At 38.6% G+C, this 19,240-nt stretch overlaps 1 non-coding gene across 1 annotated transcript; it reads left to right on the top strand.

The window, feature by feature from the left end:
- The first annotated feature begins 10,066 nt into the window (after positions 1-10,066).
- Positions 10,067-10,139, top strand: TRNAK-CUU. The gene has a single exon. It is a non-coding gene; the product is annotated as a tRNA-Lys (tRNA).
- The last annotated feature ends 9,101 nt before the right edge of the window (positions 10,140-19,240 follow it).

Raw genomic sequence — 19,240 nt, 5'->3', positions numbered from 1 at the left:
AAACCCTGGGCGGGGGGGTGAGGGTCGGGGGTATGGGGAAGCTGCTGCCGTGCTTGGTGCTGCTCTTGCAGACATGCTGGCTTATAGGGGAAGGAGAGATTGATGACACCGGGGGAAAGAAATAAAAGCAGGAAGGAAATAAAGTGGAGATTTGCCTGCCATACCCTCCATCAGCAGTAACTGCCTTTGGCATGCTGTGTTATTTTTCATTTCTCAATACAGGTTCACTGGTTTAGCTGGCTGTTGTGTCAGAAGAAGGACCACATATAAAAATCTCCTTTCATTTGATCATTCTTAGAGATCTAGTCTTTTGTCAAAGCTCTTCCTCTACACAAATCTCTGAGACAGAGATAGGTGAGATGATGACCTCTCTTCTCCCAAACTCTTCATGCCCGATCCAAACTATTGCAAAAACTAGGATATCTTAGCATGTCGGGGCTGGAGTGGAACCCTCAGTGAAAATGTACACAGGAAATGGCACACATGGCCACACCAGCCTCTCAACCTCCAAAATTGCTTATTTGTATGTCCTGCCTGGTTTTTGGCTTATGGATCAGAAAGTAGTGAACTATATTTATACAAGATTCCCATCTTCTAATAATGGATTTGAGCCTTGTGAAACTCAGCATCTCACAGGTAGCAGTGAAAAAGTACTGAAAAGAAAGGAAAGTGAGAGAGAAAGCAAGGAAGAACAAAAGCAATAGAGAAAGCTAATTTATCTTTTGTCTTTGCCATTTCAATTACTATTTAATATTTCATTCTATGGGATTCCTTGGTGGCTCAGATGGTAAAGCGTCTGTCTGCAATATGGGAGACCCAGGTTCGATCCCCGGGTCAGGAAGATCCCCTGGAGAAGGAAATAGCAACCCACTCCAGTATTCTTGCCTAGAAAATTCCATGGATGGAGGAGCCTGGTGGGCTACAGTCCACGGGGTCGCAAAGAGTCCGACAAGATTGAGCGACTTCACTTTCACTTTATTTCATTCTATAGCAGGTGTTTGAAGGTATCTTCAATACCTAAAAAGTATATTTCAGTTAAAAGAGCATTTCCTTCTCTTTTATCTTACTATCCATGTATTTTGTTCCATGACATTTACATTTTTTATGGCCTCTTAAACAGATAGGAATAGAAAATGGAATTGAGGCAGCATGAAATTGTGGCACAAAAACTGACCTAGAAGCTAAAGCCTGGATGTCTGTTTTTCTCTGTCATTAGCTTGTCTACTGGGGAAGCCAGCTGGGAGTCTATGGGATTATAAGATTAATTAAAACCTTGTTCCAAGAACTGTGGAAGTCTGAATGAAGCCCTTCCCAGAATTTATCAGGTTCCCTAGGAACTTATACTTTTATGGTCACCTTATACTCTATTTTCTACCACTGCTGAATGTGTTTTCTTTGCTAAATCTTTTCTGCCCAACTAAATGAGAAGAAATGCAGAAGGCAGAAAGATCCCCTGGAGAAGGAAGCGGCAACCCACTCCAGGATTCTTGCCTGGAAAATCCCATGGACAGAGGAGCCTGGCAAGCTACAGTCTATGGCATCACAAAGAGTCAGACACAACTCAACACTCATGCAATACAAATGAGAGCCACTCACAGCAGTCACAAACATAAGGCTGCTGCAGACAGCACAACTTCTGAATGTCGGTGTCAGGGAGCGGTCATATTGCACACGGCTCAACTCTTATAACTCTGACTCTTTCCACGTCATCACCAGGGACTTCTTCCCCAGCACAGTACTTCCCTCCTTTAATACTGGAGCTCTTTGCTTCTAATTGACAAGCTCAAAACAAAACTGCGAACTCCTCTAATTTCTTAAGGAGAGCACTTTATCTGTAATATTCAAGGTCTCACTTTCTATCACATTGAAGTCCTTTTTATAAAACAAAGAACTCTGATGCCATGCATTACTACAATAAAGTTTTTATCTCATTACATGTGTCAATTAACATGAAATCTTTTATCTTTATGGTAGGTGATAGATCAGAAATGAATTGACTCAATTAAGTTTATAGTATTGCAGATAAATACATGGGTGTTGCAGATACCCGTGCCTGATTTAGTTAAGAATAGGTACTCTACAAAGCCTAAGATTTACAAATTTTATTTTTTGAAATGCAGGTTAATGAAATAAATAGAGAAAGTATCTGGGATTGGAAGGTATGTCGCTAAGAGAGAAACAGGCATGGTGGGTACCTACTGTTCAGTCAGTGAATCGTGTCCGACTCGTTGTGACCCCATGGACTGCAGCACGCCAGGCTTCCCTGTCCATCACCAACTCCAGGAGCTTACCCAAACTCATGTCCATTGAGTCAGTGATGCCATCCAACCATCTCATCCTCTGTTGTTCCCTTCTCCTCCTGCCCTCAATCTTTCTCAGTATCAAGGTCTTTTTAAATGAATCAGTTCTTTGCATCAGATGGCCAAAGTATTGGAGTTTCAGCTTCAGCATCAGTCCTTCCAGTGAATATTCAGGACTGATCTCCTTTAGGATGGACTGGCTAGATCTCCTTGCAGTCCAAGGGACTCTCAAAATCTTCTCCAACACCACAGTTCAACAGCATTAAATCCTCAGCACTCAGTTTTCTTTATAGTCTAATTCTCACATCCATACGTGACTACTGGAAAAACTAAACCTTTGAAAGACAGACCAGACCTTTGTTGGCAAAGTAATGTCTCTGCTTTTTAATACGCTGTCTGGGTTGGTCATAACTTTTTTTCCAAGGAGCAAGTGTCTTTTAATTTCATGGCTGCAGTCACCATCTGCAGTGATTTTGGGGCTCAAAAAAATAAAGTCTCTCACTATTTCTATTGTTTCCCCATATATTTGCCATGAAGTGATGGGACCAGATACCAAGATCTTAGTTTTCTGAATGTTGAGTTTTAAGCCAAACTTTTCACTCTCCTCTTTCACTTTCTTTTTTTTTTTTTTTAATTTATTTATTTATTTATTTTTAATTTTTACTTTACAATTCTGTATTGGTTTTGGCATAGATTGACATGAATCCACCACAGGTGTACATGCGTTCCCAAACATGAACCCCCCTCCCACCTCCCTCCCCACAACATCTCTCTGGGTCATCCCCGCGCGTCAGCCCCAAGCGTGTCATATCCTGCATCAGACATAGACTGGCATTTCGATTCTTACATGATATTATACATGTTTCAATGCCATTCTCCCAAATCATCACACCCTCTCCCTCTCCCTCTGAGTCCAAAAGTCCGCTATACACATCTGTGTCTTTTTTGCTGTCCTGCATACAGGTCATCATTGCCATCTTCCTAAATTCCATATATATGTGTTAGTATACTGTATTGGTGTTTTTCTTTCTGGCTCACTTCACTCTGTATAATCGGCTCCAGTTTCATCCATCTCATCAGAACTGATTCAAATGTATTCTTTTTAATGGCTGAGTAATACTCCATTGTGTATATGTACCACAGCTTTCTTATCCATTCATCTACTGATGGACATCTAGGTTGTTTCCATGTCCTGGCTATTATAAACAGTGCTGCAATGAACATTGGGGTACATGTGTCTCTTTCAATTCTGGTTTCCTCTGTGTGTATGCCCAACAGTGGGATTGCTGGGTCATAAGGCATTTCTATTTGCAATTTTTTAAGGAATCTCCACACTGTTCTCCATAGTGGCTGTACTAGTTTGCATTCCCACCAACAGTGTAGGAGGGTTCCCTTCTCTCCACACCCTCTCCAGCATTTATTGCTTGCAGATTTTTGGATCACAGACATTCTGACTGGTGTGAAGTGGTACCTCATTGTGGTTTTGATTTGTATTTCTCTAATAATGAGTGATGTTGAGCATCTTTTCATGTGTTTGTTAGCCATCCATATGTCTTCTTTGGAGAAATGTCTATTTAGTTCTTTGGCCCATTTTTTGATTGGGTCGTTTATTTTTCTGGAATTGAGCTGCAGGAGTTGCTTGTATATTTTTGAGATTAGTTGTTTGTCAGTTGCTTCATTTGCTATTATTTTCTCCCATTCGGAAGGCTGTCTTTTCACTTTGCTTATGCTTTCCTTTGTTGTGCAGAAGCTTTTAATTTTAATTAGATCCCATTTGTTTATTTTTGCTTTTATTTCCAGAATTCTGGGAGGTGGATCATAGAGGATCCTGCTGTGGTTTATGTCGGAGAGTGTTTTGCCTATGTTCTCCTCTAAGAGTTTTATAGTTTCTGGTCTTACATTTACAAAATAGAAAGCCCAGAGATAAATCCACATACATATGGACACCTTATCTTTGACAAAGGAGGCAAGAATATACAATGGAGTAAAGACAATCTCTTTAACAAGTGGTGCTGGGAAAACTGGTCAACCACTTGTAAAAGAATGAAACTAGATCACTTTCTAACACCGCACACAAAGATAAACTCAAAATGGATTAAAGATCTAAATGTAAGTCCTCTTTCACTTTCAAGAGGCTCTTTAGTTCTTCTTCACTTTCTGCCATAAGAGTGGTTTCATCTGCATATCTGAGGTTATTGATATTTCTCCCCAGCAATCTTGATTCTAGCTTGTGCTTCATCCAGCCCAGCATTTCTCATGATGTACTCTGCATATAAGTTAAATAAGCAGGGTGACAATATATAGCCTACTGGATCCTTCTCAACTAGTATGGGGACACAGGACTCCTTCCAAAGTGCTATTCCTTAGGCAATAGCTTCTTTATTTAACAAACTGAATGGGATGAAATATATACTTTCAGGTACTTTAAATACTGTGATGAAATATTTTTCCTAATCCAATTGCAGTTAGAAATTCATGAATAAGACTTTAAAACATATAAAGCCTTTAAAAATTACTTGAGCAACATGTCAGTGCTAGAGAAACTATACAAAAAGACAAAAGAAAGTTTATTTGTAAGTACTATACTCAAGTAAAAGAAGCATTGTTTTATATTTTACATACTATCAGTATGCTTGCTATAGTCTTGTAATCATAACAGCTATACATTTAATTTTGTATCCTGACACATTTGGTATGCACTTCCCAGCTTCCCTTATAGCTCAGTCAGTAAAGAATCTGCCTGCAATGCTTGAGACCCGGGTTCCATTCTTGAGTTGGGAAGATCCCTGGTGAAGGAAATGGCAACCCACTCCAGTATTTTTGCCTGGAGAATCCCACAGACAGAGGAACCTGGCAGGCTACAGCCCATGGGGTCATAAGAGCTGGTTGTCCAGCTGTTTAGACTTAGCGACGACACCACCACCACTACATGTTCCATATAGTTTTCATGTTACTGTCCTAAATAAATTTGATCATTGTCTTTGGTTTATATTAAACTTGTCTATGGTTTTGCATTATTAGAAATAATGTGACTATGATCTACAAATAGAATATATTTTCTTGGAATACATTTCCAGAGACTGAATTACTGAATCAAAACGTTATGCCAGTATCTCATGTTCCTACGCTATGGCAAACAGCTTTCTCTATCAGATAGTATCAGAGGATAATTTAATAAGTGAAAAATAGGATATAGTTTTCTGAATGTTCTTTTTATTGATTATAGTCAGTAGAATTTTTTTTCGTATTTTTAATTTTCCTTTTAATTTAGTATATATGTATATGTGTGTATATATATATGTATATGTATATATGTGTATATATATAGTATATACTAAATTAAAAGGAAAATTAAAAATATGAAAAAAGTTCTGACTATAATCAATAAAAAGAACATTCAGAAAACTATATCCTATTTTTCACTTATTAAATTATCTACTGATACTATCTTTAGTACATTTGTCTGTTGTCATTTTATTCCTTACCCATTTATGGCTATCAAAAGGCTTTTTTAGAATTATAAGAATGATTAAGCTAAGTGGCACTTTGTTTAAAAACTAGACTACATCTGATGAGAGTTCTCTGCTACAAAAGGCAAAGGGAAGTGGAATCCCATTCCATCCTGGCATGTGTTGACTTCTTTGGCAGATTTCAAAGCTGTCTGTGGGCCTCATGTCAGTGTGACCTAGAAAGGAATGAAAGCACAGCCAGCTCAGGTCGCTGTCAGAGCTATAACCTTCAATCTGATTTCCTGTTTCCCTAAGGTTGGCCTCAATATAGATTCCACATTCTCGAGCAAAGTGCATCATCGGATTTATTTTCTTTTTGCTTTGTCAAAGCAGATTAATGCACACAGAGGTTAGAGACTGCCTGAGAATAAATGGTAGACAAGGAAAAACTCATTTTGGGATCGTCATGTCATTGATCAGTCATCTCTTGCCACCCACAGAAACTTTAGGATCTTCCTGTTGTATCTCGTGTTCTGGACCTTTCAAAGGCTCCCCTTGACCATTAAAACCTCCCTGTCAATTATCTTCTTTCCTCTGAATCCTGTTGTCTGTCAGCTGTTCACTACAGTGTCCTTGGGTTAGGTTTTATCCATTTTGAATTTGCCCATTTTGAAAGAAACATAAAAACCAAGAAGTCTCTTTGATTTTGCTCATATGCCTGTTTTACTTGCTTTCACTATCAGTTATATTAAAAATCTATCTTTTTACAAATGAATTTATTTATAAAACAGATTCACAGACTTAGATAACAAACCGGTTTATGGGGTAGGGTATGGAATAGTTAGGGAGTTTGGGATTTACATATACACACTGCTATATTTTAAATGGATAAGTAACAAGGACCTACTGTATAGCACAGGGAAATTTGCTCAATATTATGTAACAGCCTAAATGGGAAAAGAATTTGAAAAAGAATAGATATGTGTATGTGTATAAGTGAATCACTTTACACTTGAAACTAACACAACATTGTTAATCAACTATAATCCAATAGAAAATAAAAAAATATTTAAATCTGTATTTTAAGATTCTTTGCACATATTTTCTTGTCTACAAAGATTTTCCCAATTGATTCTCTCAATTGGATCATATCTCTTCTAGCTTTGATCCACTCTAGTATATTTTTGAGTATATATGTGTTTTTTGTGTATAGACTTAGCAGCAGCATACTGAATTATAATTATTTTCTTATTCATCCTGTGCCTCTGTGGGTTATATACTCTTTAAAACAGATATTTTTAACTTTCTCAAAAACTAATCAATACACTTCACTCATGTAGTAAGTTCTCAATTGTTGTTTAATTGAGTAATTTGATACTAGTGGTTAGAATTTTAAGTGCTATGGCAAACTGAAGCAAAGGAAGGCATTTTTGCCTCACAGATTATTTAATTCAAGTGGATGCCAAACATGGAAGGGCATGTTTAGGAAGGGCAAACAGTCAAGTAAAACAGCTCCTCAAGGAAAGCTAAAATCAAGTTTTGGCTGGTTTGGTTGTGATCACTCATATTAATATCTTTAAAAGTCAGTCTTATACCTTAATTTTGTAGGAGACAAAATTGCTGGTCAAATGAGTAGGAAAGGATTTTTGAATACTTAGCCAGCCAGTAAGATGTCATTGTTCAGAAATCCGTTGAGTAAATGTTGTGCTCTTCTGGCCATAGTTATTATTTCAGATTACATGGTTTTACCTAGACCAACAGTGATGCCATGAGACTAATGCAGGATTTTCGCCCTACTCTTTTGACCCTTGTCTGTTGTGAAGAGCTTTTAAGCCAAAGCTCCAGTGTTGGCTCTTGGGGAAGACCCCACTTCACTCCTGTTAGTCTATTGAGATGTATCTGTACAAGAAACATGATTTCTGGAAGTGAAACTTTAATCCCGAATTACCAATAGGTCTTGATTTTTCAGTAGAATTAATGCACGACTAGTTTACAGTCTTTATTCTGACAATCTTGGTTTTTCTTTCTTTTTAACTGGAGTATAATTGTTTTGCAACCTTATATTAGTTTCTGCTCTACAACAAAGTGAATCAGCTATATGTATACATTATCCCTTCCCTCTTAAGCCTCCCTCCCATCCCTCCCCTCATCCCACCAATCTTGGTTTTTCAATTAGTAAAAGATTAAACATTAAGGACTTAGACTTTCTGTTTTAATGTATTTCAAAGAAACACTCTAGACAGATCTCTTTCTTATATTGTTAGAGCCTACTATAAACAAGTCAGTTATTTTCAACAGCTTTTCAAACCAAGCAGTTATTTTTTAATAAATTTATATTGATAGCTATTAATTAGCACTATCCCAAGCACTAGAGAGTACTATAAAGATGGGGAAGATCTTGTCCTTATTTGAGATACGTGAGGCAATGTATTTCTTAGTACAAGCCTATTTGTGGAAGGCCATGTGATGGAGGTCAAAGTGCTGTGAGGTTCATTAGCAGAGGAAGTGATGTAAACCAGAGACCCTATATCTAGCCAACTGTGCTCATAGAACTTTTCAGAAGAAAAATATTCAGGTTTCAGTTTACTTTTTAGTCACTGGAGTCCAGTTAAGTCAATTTGAAATTAGGAGCAGTGGACCTGGCCAATTTTCTTCACTCTACATCAATGAAATGAAGGTTTAAAATACAGTTTTATAGCTTTTTCAACTCCTGGAAAAAAACATCACCATTGCGATTGGTGCTTTCACTCATCAGCACTATAAAATAGTCTCCATTCCTGCATCACCAACACAGTGGACCACAGGCAACCTCTTGTACTCTTCTAAATGTGTACTCACTTGCTCCTGATGTGATTTTTGTGGTTAAGATACTTGATTGTTTCTGAATTCTGAGTTACTGGGAAAGGCCAGTGGTAATGGAAAACACAGTCATGTAATAAAACCTTTTAGACGTCACAAAATTTAGACTCGACAAAACTGTTATGTCTTGTCTTCTGATTCCTCTTTTCCTTCTCTCTTTCTTACACTGAAATTCTTACAGATCAGCATTGGAAACGCTTCTACAGAAGGAAGGATATGATTACTGAATTGAGAGCAAAGTAAATTAAGGTAAAAGACCAGATTGACATTTAAATTTATTGTTTACATTATTTGCAAAGAATCTAAATTTTGTTTGGGAGGCGTGCCCTCTCCTACATGACTAAATGGTAGTGTGAGCAGTCTAAGCCAGGCATAATTTCACATTGTCTGTGACAATTATGGATTAGGAAGGAGCATATGATATCTGAGACGATTATTGTTGTTCAGTCGCTAAGTCATGTCTAACTCTTTGAGACCCCATAGACTACAACACTCCAGGCTTCTGGGCCCTTCACTATCTCCAGAATCTTCTCAAATTTATGTCCATTGAGTTGGTGATACCATCTACCCATCTTATCCTCTGTTGTCTTCTCTTTTTGCCTTCAATCTTTCTGAGCATCAGGGTCTTTTCCAATGAATCTGTTCTATGCATCAGGTGGCCAAAGTATTAGAGCTTCAGCAACAGCCCTTTTAATGAATATTCAGGGTTGATTTCCTTTAGGATTGATTCATTTGACCTCCTTGCTGTCCAAGGGAATCTCAAGAGTCTTCTTCAGCAACACAATTAGAAAGTATCAGTTCTTCAGTGTTCTGCCTTCATTATGGTCCTCTCACATCCATATATAACTAGTGGAAAAACCATAGTCTTGACCATACAGATCTTTGTTGGCAAAGTGGTGTCTCTGCTTTTAATATACTGTCTAGGTTTGTCAGAGCTTTCCTTCCAAGGAGCAAACATCTTTTAATTTCATGGCTACAGTCACCATATGCAGTGATTTTGGAGCCCAAGAAAATAAAGTCTGTCATTGTTTCATGTTTTTCCCCATCTATTTGCCATGAAGTGATGGGACCAAATGCCATGATCTTCATTTTTTGAATGTTGAGTTTTAAGCCAGCTTTTTCACTCTCCTCTTTCACCTTCATTGAGAGGCTCTTTAGTTCCTCTTCACTTTCTGACATTAGGGTGGTACCAACTGCATATCTGAGTTTGTTGATATTTCTCCTGGCAGTCTTGATTCCAACTTGTGATTCACTCAGCCTGGCATATCACATGATATATTGTGCATAGAAATTAAACAGAGTGACAATATAGTCTTATTGTACTCCTTTCCCAATTTTGAGCCAGTCAGTTGTTCCATGTAAGGTTCTAACTGTTGCTTCTTGACCTGGGTACAGGCTTCTCAGGAGACAAGTAAGGTGGTCTGATATTGCAGACTCTTTAAGAATTTTCCACAGAATTCCCTGGTGGTCCAGTGGCTAGGACTCCACACTCTTGATGCAGGGGACCTGGGTTCAAACCCTGGCCAGGGAACTAGATCCTGCATGCTGCAAATAAGACCTGGCACAGCCAAGTAAATAAATAATAAGTATTTTAAAAGAAAAAAAGAAAGAGAAGAATTTTCCACAGTTCGTTGGGATCCACACAGTCAAAGGATTTAATGTAGTCAATGAAGCAGAAGCAGATGTTTTCTGGAATTTCCTTGCTTTCTCTATGATCCAATGAATGTTGGTAATTTGAGCTCTGGTTCCTCTGCCTTTTCTAAACCCAGCTTGTACATCTGAAAGTTCTTGGTTCACATACTGCTGAAGACTAACTTGAAGGATTTTCAGCATAACCTTGCTAGCATGTGAAATGAGTACAGTTGTACAGTAGTTTAAACATTCTTTGGCATTGCCCTTCTTTCAGACTAGAATGAAAATTGACATTTTCCACTCCTGTGGTCACTGCTGAGTTCTCCAAATTTCCTGTCATGATGAGAGCATCACTTTAACAGCATCATCTTTTAGAATTTAAAGTAGCTCAGCTGGACTTCCATCACCTCTACTAGTTTTGTTTGTAGTAATGCTTCCTAAAGCCCACTTGACTTCATATTCCAGGATGTCTGACTTTAGGTGAGTGACCACACCATTGTGGTTATCGTGGTCATAAAGAAATTTTGTATAGTTCTTCTGTATATTCTTGCCATCTGTTCTTAATATCTTCTGCTTCTGTTAGGTCCTTACTGTTTCTGTTCTTTATCATGCTCATCCTTTCATGAAATGTTCCTTCATATCTCCAGTTTTCTTGAAGAGATCTCTAGTCTTTCCCATTGTATTGTTCTCCTCTATTTCTTCGCCTTGTTCATTTAAGAAGACCTTCTTATCTCTCCTTGCTGTTCTCTGGAACTCTGCATTCAGTTCGGTATATCGTGGCCTTTCTCTCTTGCTTTGCACTTCTCTTCTTATCTGAGCTATTTGTAAAGCCTCCTCAGACACTTTGCCTTCTTGCATTTATTTTTCTTTGGGATGGTTTTGGTCACTGCCTCCTGTACAATGTTACAAACCTCTATTTATAGTTCTTCAGGCACCCTGTCTACCAGATCTAATCCCTTGAATCTATTCATCACTTCCACTATAAAATCACAAGGGATTTTATTTAAGTCATACTTGAATGACCTAATGGCTTTCCCTACTTTCTTCAATATAAGCCTCAATTTGACAAGAAGGAGCTCATGATCTGAGCCACAATCAGCTCCAGGTCTTGTTTTTGCTGACTGTAGAGAGCTTCTTCATCTTTGGCTGTAAATAATATAATCAGTCTGACTTCAGTATTGACCATTTGGTGATGTCCATTGTTAGAATCATTTCTTGTGTTGTTGGAAAAGTATATTTGCTACGACCAGTGTGTTCTCTTGACAAACGTCTTAGCCTTTGCCCTTCTTCATTTTGTACTCCACTTTGTAGCTTATTGGACAGGTTCCAACCTGAGTGGCTCATCTTCCAATGTCATATCTTTTTGCCTTTTCATATTGTTAATGGGGTTCTTACAGCAAGAATACTGGAGCGGTTTGCCATTTCTCTTCCAGGGACCACGTTTTGTCAGAACTCTCCACTATGACCTGTCCATCTTGGGTGGCCCTGCAAGGCATCCTTCAGAGTTCACTGAGTTATGCAAGCCCCTTTGCCATGACAAGGCTGTGATCCATGAATGGGGTGAGAATATTGCTTGTGAGCAATTATAAAACATTTCTCTCTGATAAATAAGGGGATGAGTTATCTGCTTTTTTTCTGAACTTGGTTGTGTCATCATGGGATGCCTTTATGATGAACATCTTGCCAACATAAGAACATTTAGCTGGGACAAGCTGAGGAACAGGATGAATTGGGCAAAGTGAAGAAATGGTCACCAAAGCATCTACTCAGTACTTTTTTTCAGTTCTCATATGGCATAATAAAATACTCCTATCATTTTGTTCATTCAAGTCAGATTTTCTTACTTGCAGCCAAAGCCATCCTAATCACTGAAGGTGCTGTTTGCTAGAGTAGACTGAAAAATATCACAGATTTTTTTTTTCCATGCTGCCATGATTCTAATATGTTATTCTCTGAGTTATGTCATTGAGGCTGCTGTTGGCTAGAAATATGCTTTTTTGGAGGATGTAACACATTCACTGTTATCTCAGCATTTAATAAAACTCATGTGTCACCAAGCTCCTGAGAATGTAGCAAATGAAACAGCAAGGTTTGATGGTGAGAGAGTACTCTTGCCTGGAGAATCCCATGGACAGAGGAGCCTGGTAGGCTGCAGTCCATGGGGTCGCTAAGAGTCGGACACGACTGAGCGACTTCACTTTCACTTTTTACTTTCATGCATTGGAGAAGGAAATGGCAACCCACTCCAGTGTTCTTGCCTGGAGAATCCCAGGGATGGGGGAGCCTGGTGGGCCGCACCAGGGGTCACACAGAGTTGGACACGACTGAACTGACTTAGCAGAGGAGCCAGGAAATACTGGAGAATAGGATAATACCTGGAAGGGCAGTTTGAGAGGATGGGTTTCAGAATGGGTGAGCTGTGAGCAGCATGGTGACAGCACCAGGGAAGCAGCGGGGAGACATGCAGAAGGAAGGGCAGAGGCCAGAATGGGCACTAGAGGCCAATAAGACTTATCCCAAATGCAAGTCTGAGAATCCAGAGCTGCCCACAAAGGCATGGTTCTGATCTGGGGCACAGGAAACTGCAAGATTTCTCATTTAAACTTGGGGATTCTGTGCTTCCCGTGTCTCCGCCTGTATAGATGCTATCAAGTTTTACTTGTCATGGTTTTTCTGGTTGGCTGAAGAAACTCAGCCTCTGTGACATAATGGGATTTAATCCTTTGGCAAAATATTTATTTCTAACAAGTAGATTCTGGGTCTAATAACTTTGCCATATACAATTTGATTTGGGTTTGATAAAGATGTGTTGATTTCAAGTCTGGAAAAGAGTATTTTCTTCTCTCCTTTTTTCCCTCCCTCCCACTGCCCATCATCCTCTTAAAAAAAAAAAAGATAGATTATTTTCTCCTTTGTGTTCCACAGTAATAGAAAGTTATTTTTTTCTTTTTTTAGATGTTAACACATTTTATTTATTAAAATATACAGATTGTAAGTGTCCAGCTCAATAAATGTTTACATACCTATGTAAAACAATCTAGAACAAGTTTTAAAATATTTCATTTTTTTCTACAAAGTCCCCTCATGGTCTTTTCAGTGAAGATCCACCCCCCTCCTCAATCAAAACTGCTATTTTGACTTCTTATGAATTATTTTTGCCCATTAATGAATTCTCTATAAAAGAAATCATACAGTAGGAGGGGTGGAATGAATTGAGAGACTGTGATGGACATTTACACACTGTTGATACTGTGTGTAAAATAGATAACTAATTAGAACCTATTGACTAGCACATGGAACTCTACCTGTGGTGACCTAAATGAGAAGGAAATCCAAAAAAGAGGTGATATATGTATACATATAGCAGATTCACTTTGCTGTACAGCAGAAACTAACACAACATTGGAAAGTAACTATACCCCAATAAGAATTTTAAAAAAGAAAAAATTAAAAAATAAGCAAATATCTGTGCAACAAAATGGCTAAATCATGATGACATTTCGTTTAGCCAAAGAAACCAGACACATAGAAGCACCTACTATAATTTTTTTTCTTTTGGTGGACATAGAATAAAAAAAAAATCCAAAGACATATATTCTGTGAAGGCTGAAGACCCCCCTGCAGTCATACTACATCTCATTTTCTAAACAGAATCTTCCCACCTCTCCACTTAGTCGGAAGCTGATTCACTACCCCCAGGGGCTGCCCATGTGGGCAGAGTATATGGTTCTGCTAATGTGCAATAAAACTTGAGAGAAACCACTGAAGCCCACTCTTTTCTGGGAGCAGAGAGTCTTTCCCATCAATTCTCCGATGATCCAGCTATGTCCCCCTGGCACCTCCCTTCTGGATCCTGCTAGGCATTAGCTCCTGGCTCCATTTCACCTCTGCCTATTTGCTGCTCTTATGCTAATCTCACAAATTCCATTTGCTACTTTTACAAGAGGAGGAGAAGGTAAATCAAGAGATGAAGTTGTTTTGGAGATCACCTTAAGGTAATTTCAATAATAAATGACTACAGGGCTGAGTTTCACAGCCTAATTATAAATGACTGCTTGAGTGGATGGGTTTCTCTTCAAAGCACTTGGAGTTATGGCTTGCTCTTAGCCCAGTACTATTTCAAAAATATGCCTGAAGTTTACTATGCAGCCCACGAGTGACCAGTATAATCAAGCTGCCAAAGAGCTTCCCACTGCCCCCCTTATCACCCTCTCTTTTCAATTACTGCAAGGTTTCTGAAATATACAGCTTAGTGCCTTCAGTTTCCTACACTTGATCCAAGCAAATGAGGCCAGAGTAAACAGACGGTCGGTGTGGCCACAGACCTCCCACAGGCCAGCAGCCGTAGATGCTATTGCATGAGAAGAAAATTCTAGGATTGTAGAGCTTCGGGGTCCATGCTGTCCACATCTTTACAAGTCGGAATCATAGGTCTTTCTGTCTGAGCAATGGGATCACCTGAGCTTTGTGAGAGAGTGCCCAGAGTAAGAAATAATGTAAAGGGCATCAGCAGAGGAATTCAAAATTTTGATAAATAATTACACTTTTGTTAAGGTGAAAATTAGTTAATCTGGCACTCTATCAGCTTGAACACTCAATTAAGTAGCAATTATGCCCAACTATAGTAAAACACAATTAATGTCTATAATGAGGGCCCTGAATCCTTGCAATTATTGGATGACTTCTGAATCACCCAAGAGAGATACCACTGTGATCAGCAGTCAGTATTACATTTATTATATACTTCCTTTTTAAAAAAACTTAGTCCTGTAATGATAATTGACAATCATATGAAACCTACTCTTGTGTCTTCTATTGGGATACTGCTGAGAGTCCTATGTTACACAGAGCATCAATTTCACCTGTGATTCTCATGAGCCAGTTTTTTTAATGTATTTCTATTTTTTAAATTTTTATTGGAGTGCAGGTGATTTATAATGTGTTAGTTTCAGGTGTACAGCAAAGTGAATCACTTATACATGTATCCATATATCCCCTCTTTTTAAAGATTCTTTTCCCTTATAGGCCATTAGAGAGCATTAAGTAGAGTTCCCTCTGCTATACAACAGGTTCTTATTAGCTATCTATTTTATTTATAGTAGTGTGTATATGCAGAGAAGGCAATGGCACCCCACTCCAGTACTCTTGCCTGGAAAGTCCCATGGACAGAGGAGCCTGGTAGGCTGCAGTCCATGGGATCGTTAAGAGTCGGACACGACTGAGCGACTTCACTTTCACTTTCCACTTTCATGCATTGGAGAAGGAAATGGCAACCCACTCCAGTGTTCTTGCCTGGAGAATCCCAGGGACAGGGGATCCTGGCAGGCTGCCATCTATGGGGTCACACAGAGTCGGACACGACTGAAGCAACTTAGCAGCAGCAGCAGCAGCAGCAGCAGTGTGTATATGTCAATCCCAATCTCCCAGTTAACTCTTTTCTCCCTGCTGTGAACCAATTTTTCTATCTTGCTGATTATCTGACACTATTGACTTGTATAAACAATCTTGTTTTCTGTTTTGCTTTGACCTGTTGGAAGCTCAGTATCTATAGCCTACTGTTGACTATATGGGTAGGATGTTAATCTCATTTCTCCATTTTATTTGCAGCTAGTTTTCCTCATTCGCTTGTTCCCTCAATTGTTTTATCCTTTTTTGTATGTGTTTTGGTAAATTATCTCATCTTGTCTGTAGCATCATTGGAAATATAAATACTGTGTTTCCTTCCCAGAGCCGTGCTATTACTATTTTGTGAATGAAGCACCAAGTGAATGTCTGCTAAGAGTTAGATTTTATGAGAACTATGAAATGAAACTTTTAGTTCCTTCATGAAATTTTATGAATAGATAGCCATCCATTTTTTCTAGACTTATGTCTCTAAAACATGAACATGACTTAAAACTCTTGAATAGATACATGCCCCCTACCCACCACAGCTGGGATATTCAAACAGTTTTTCTATGATGTCTGTTACCTAATACAGACAATTATGTGGCTTTAAGTCTCAGGAATCTGACTTCAAGACAGAGTCTGATTTTTTTTTTTTTTTTGTAATGCACTGTAAGAAACTATATAAAGAAGAGAATAAATTATGCAGCTAATTAAACCTTGAATGTCCTGTCTTGGTCACAGTCTCATTATCCACTTTTAATGGACCATTGTACAGCATTAATACTCATTTTGTAAAGTCTGTACCCTTTCTGCAAAACGTGTTTATACAGAAAGTTGAGCGAGAGTTTTTTCTTAAATAAACTGATGATGAATAAGTGGGTCACATGCTTTCAGTGGTGTCTTTTGCGGTGACAGAAAACAAAAACAGTCAGAATAACAGGGGTGTCAGGTGAAAGCTGGAGCCATCCCAAGTTTCCACATTTCTCAGGAACAGTAATCCCAACTCCATTAGTACAGAATGAGAGGCCATTTGGGTAAATACAGCCACATAAATATATCATTAGGCAGTTTTGTAAAATTCACATTATTTACTCAAGCAAATATGTAATTAGAACATTTTTTAAAACACAGATTATCTACCAGAGAGATTCAAACTGTTCCTTTGGAGCATTTAAGCCTATTGGGTAAAACTGTAATTAGGCCATTAATTAAACCCAAATCATATTATTTATTAAAAGGTGCTTTGCTGATCTGATAAGCATTTTCTTTGCTCTTTTAAGGCATTTTAATAATTGATTATTATAAACCCCTTGGCTATCACTTGCCCTTCATTCATTCCTGTCTGATTTGCTTCTTGTTTTATTTTATGATGAGGGTTATAGATTTAGATTTCCCTGTGGGTATTATGTACAAAAATGCCTGATCCAGCACCACCACCCTCCAACCCTGCATAGTCCTTCAAAGATGTGAGGATGAAAAGCCAGCCCACTGTTTTTTAAAACTACATCCTCTTTGAATTTTTCTTTTTAGAGAAGGAAGTAGTTACTAGGATAATTATCCTTTTACTTTTTTCCTCATTGTTACACATGGACTTGATATGATCACATTTCTTTAAACTTCCGAAACAGTGAGGTTGTGTGAACTTTCTTGAAACGGATTTGTTTTGAACCAAGTCAGATTCCCTTTGGGGGCCATTTTTGTGGCCAAAGGATGCATATGGTAAAATGTTGAGTTCAGTGTAGTCTTCTGTTTGTGGTCTTGAAAAAGAGAGATGGCCCATGTAGAAATCAAGCTTTAATCCATCTGTGGTTTGTGTGGACTTCCAAGCAACACAGATCCCAAGGATTTTAATGGGCGGATGTGAGAAAAGGATAACCTGCGTTTGGCTGGCCTTGCTCCAGTCTAATTGCCACGTAATAGCTAGTGTTTGGGTTTATTTTTTGTTTTTGTTTTTTTTTTTTCTAAAAATGCTATCAATCAGTTTCTTAGAAGCTTAAAGTTCTTTTTTGCTCTGAGCCATTGTTCTGCTGTAGCCTTTGTTTGGAGCCCTGCCTGTCTCCAGTCTCTCCTTTGCCCAGGCAACTCAAAGGTTTGGTGCAGTGTGGAGTTATTAATAATAACACAGAAGTGGGAGCAAGACTGTCTAGGTTTGAATCCAGTTCCCTTTATATTTAGCTGAGCAAACTTGGCAAGTCATACACCTTCCTTGTTCTTCAGTTTCCTTATTTACTTCCTTGTTAACATTAGTAGGAAGCACTCTACATTAAGAACCTAGGGATCACTATTACTCAGGTCTTTTGTTTCCGAGAAACCTTCCTTAACCCTCTACATCTTAGTTCTCCCTGGAACCTCTCCTGATTTAACCCCTACCATAAATGGCATTGTACTTACTTACTGATTATCTTTCTTTTACACCAAACACTCTATGAGCAAAGAGATGAAGTCCATCTTTTCTAATGTTCTATGTACAGCTGCCAGCACACTGCTGGCTCCAGGAACACCTATATTGCTCAAGGAGCTGTAATAGGTGCCAAAGATACATCATGAAACAGAAAAGACAGAGCTCACCCTCATATAGCTTTCAGTCTACTAGGGAGATACTGAGCCAATAATTATGCCAAAAATAGAAAAATGCAGTGAGACAAATGTTATAAAGGATAGGTATGTAGTTTCATCGGATTCTAAAATGGAGGGTTCAGTCTCATATGGGAATTGAAATAAACATCTCTGAAGAAGTGATGCTCAGATAAAATCTGAAGGACGAATGGTTACTAAGTGAAGAGAAAAAGAGAAAAACACATTCCAGGTATATTAATAGCTTGTGCTAGTATCCTAGGTATGAAAACAGCAGGTGTGATGAACTGCAAAAGGTCCATGTCTTGCAAGTGGAGACACTGAGGAAAAGATAAATGCCAGACACAGATGGAGAGAGAGACAAGGACCACTCACGGAAGGCACGCAAGCTCTCTGTGCTTCAGGTTGCTCACCTGTAAAATGCAGATGGTGATAGCTACATGAGGTTAATGCATGTGAAGTACTTGGTAGACTTCCTAACCGCTGTTTGTAAGCGATTTTAAATTTAGTGATGATGATGACAATGATTAGAAAATCAGGAAGATCATTATTTCTTTGTACCATAACAAGGAATGAAATAACTAGTTTCCATCCGAATATATACTAAGGAGAGGAAAATGGAGTCTACTTGGTAGCAAAGATGAAGAAAGCACAAACTGGAAGTATGCCTCATTCTCTGCATGTTTCAGTATCTGCTTTTTAAAACAGATGTTTATTGAGTTTTTTCAGTCTTGTACCAGCTTGATTGTGAGTGAGAGTGTTGTGTGTGTGTGTGTGTGTTGGGCATCTATGTAGATGAATATCTAGGTTAGGCATCTTACATCTTGAAAACAGTGTTAGTTGCTCAGCTGTGTCCAACTTTTTGCAACCCCATGGACTGTATCCCACCTGGCTTCTCTGTCCATGAGATTCTCCAGGCAAGAAGACTGGAGTGGGTTGCCATGCCGTTCTCCAGAAGATCTTCCCAACCCAGGAATTGAACCCAGGTCTCTCGCACTGCAGGCAGATTCTTTACCATACATTTCACAAAAGAACCTA

Source organism: Oryx dammah, unplaced genomic scaffold (assembly GCF_014754425.2).
Source record: "Oryx dammah isolate SB20612 unplaced genomic scaffold, SCBI_Odam_1.1 HiC_scaffold_1, whole genome shotgun sequence".
Lineage (NCBI taxonomy): Eukaryota > Metazoa > Chordata > Mammalia > Artiodactyla > Bovidae > Oryx > Oryx dammah.
Note: the sequence above shows the minus strand (reverse complement) of the source record. Positions and strands in the feature narration are given on the sequence as shown.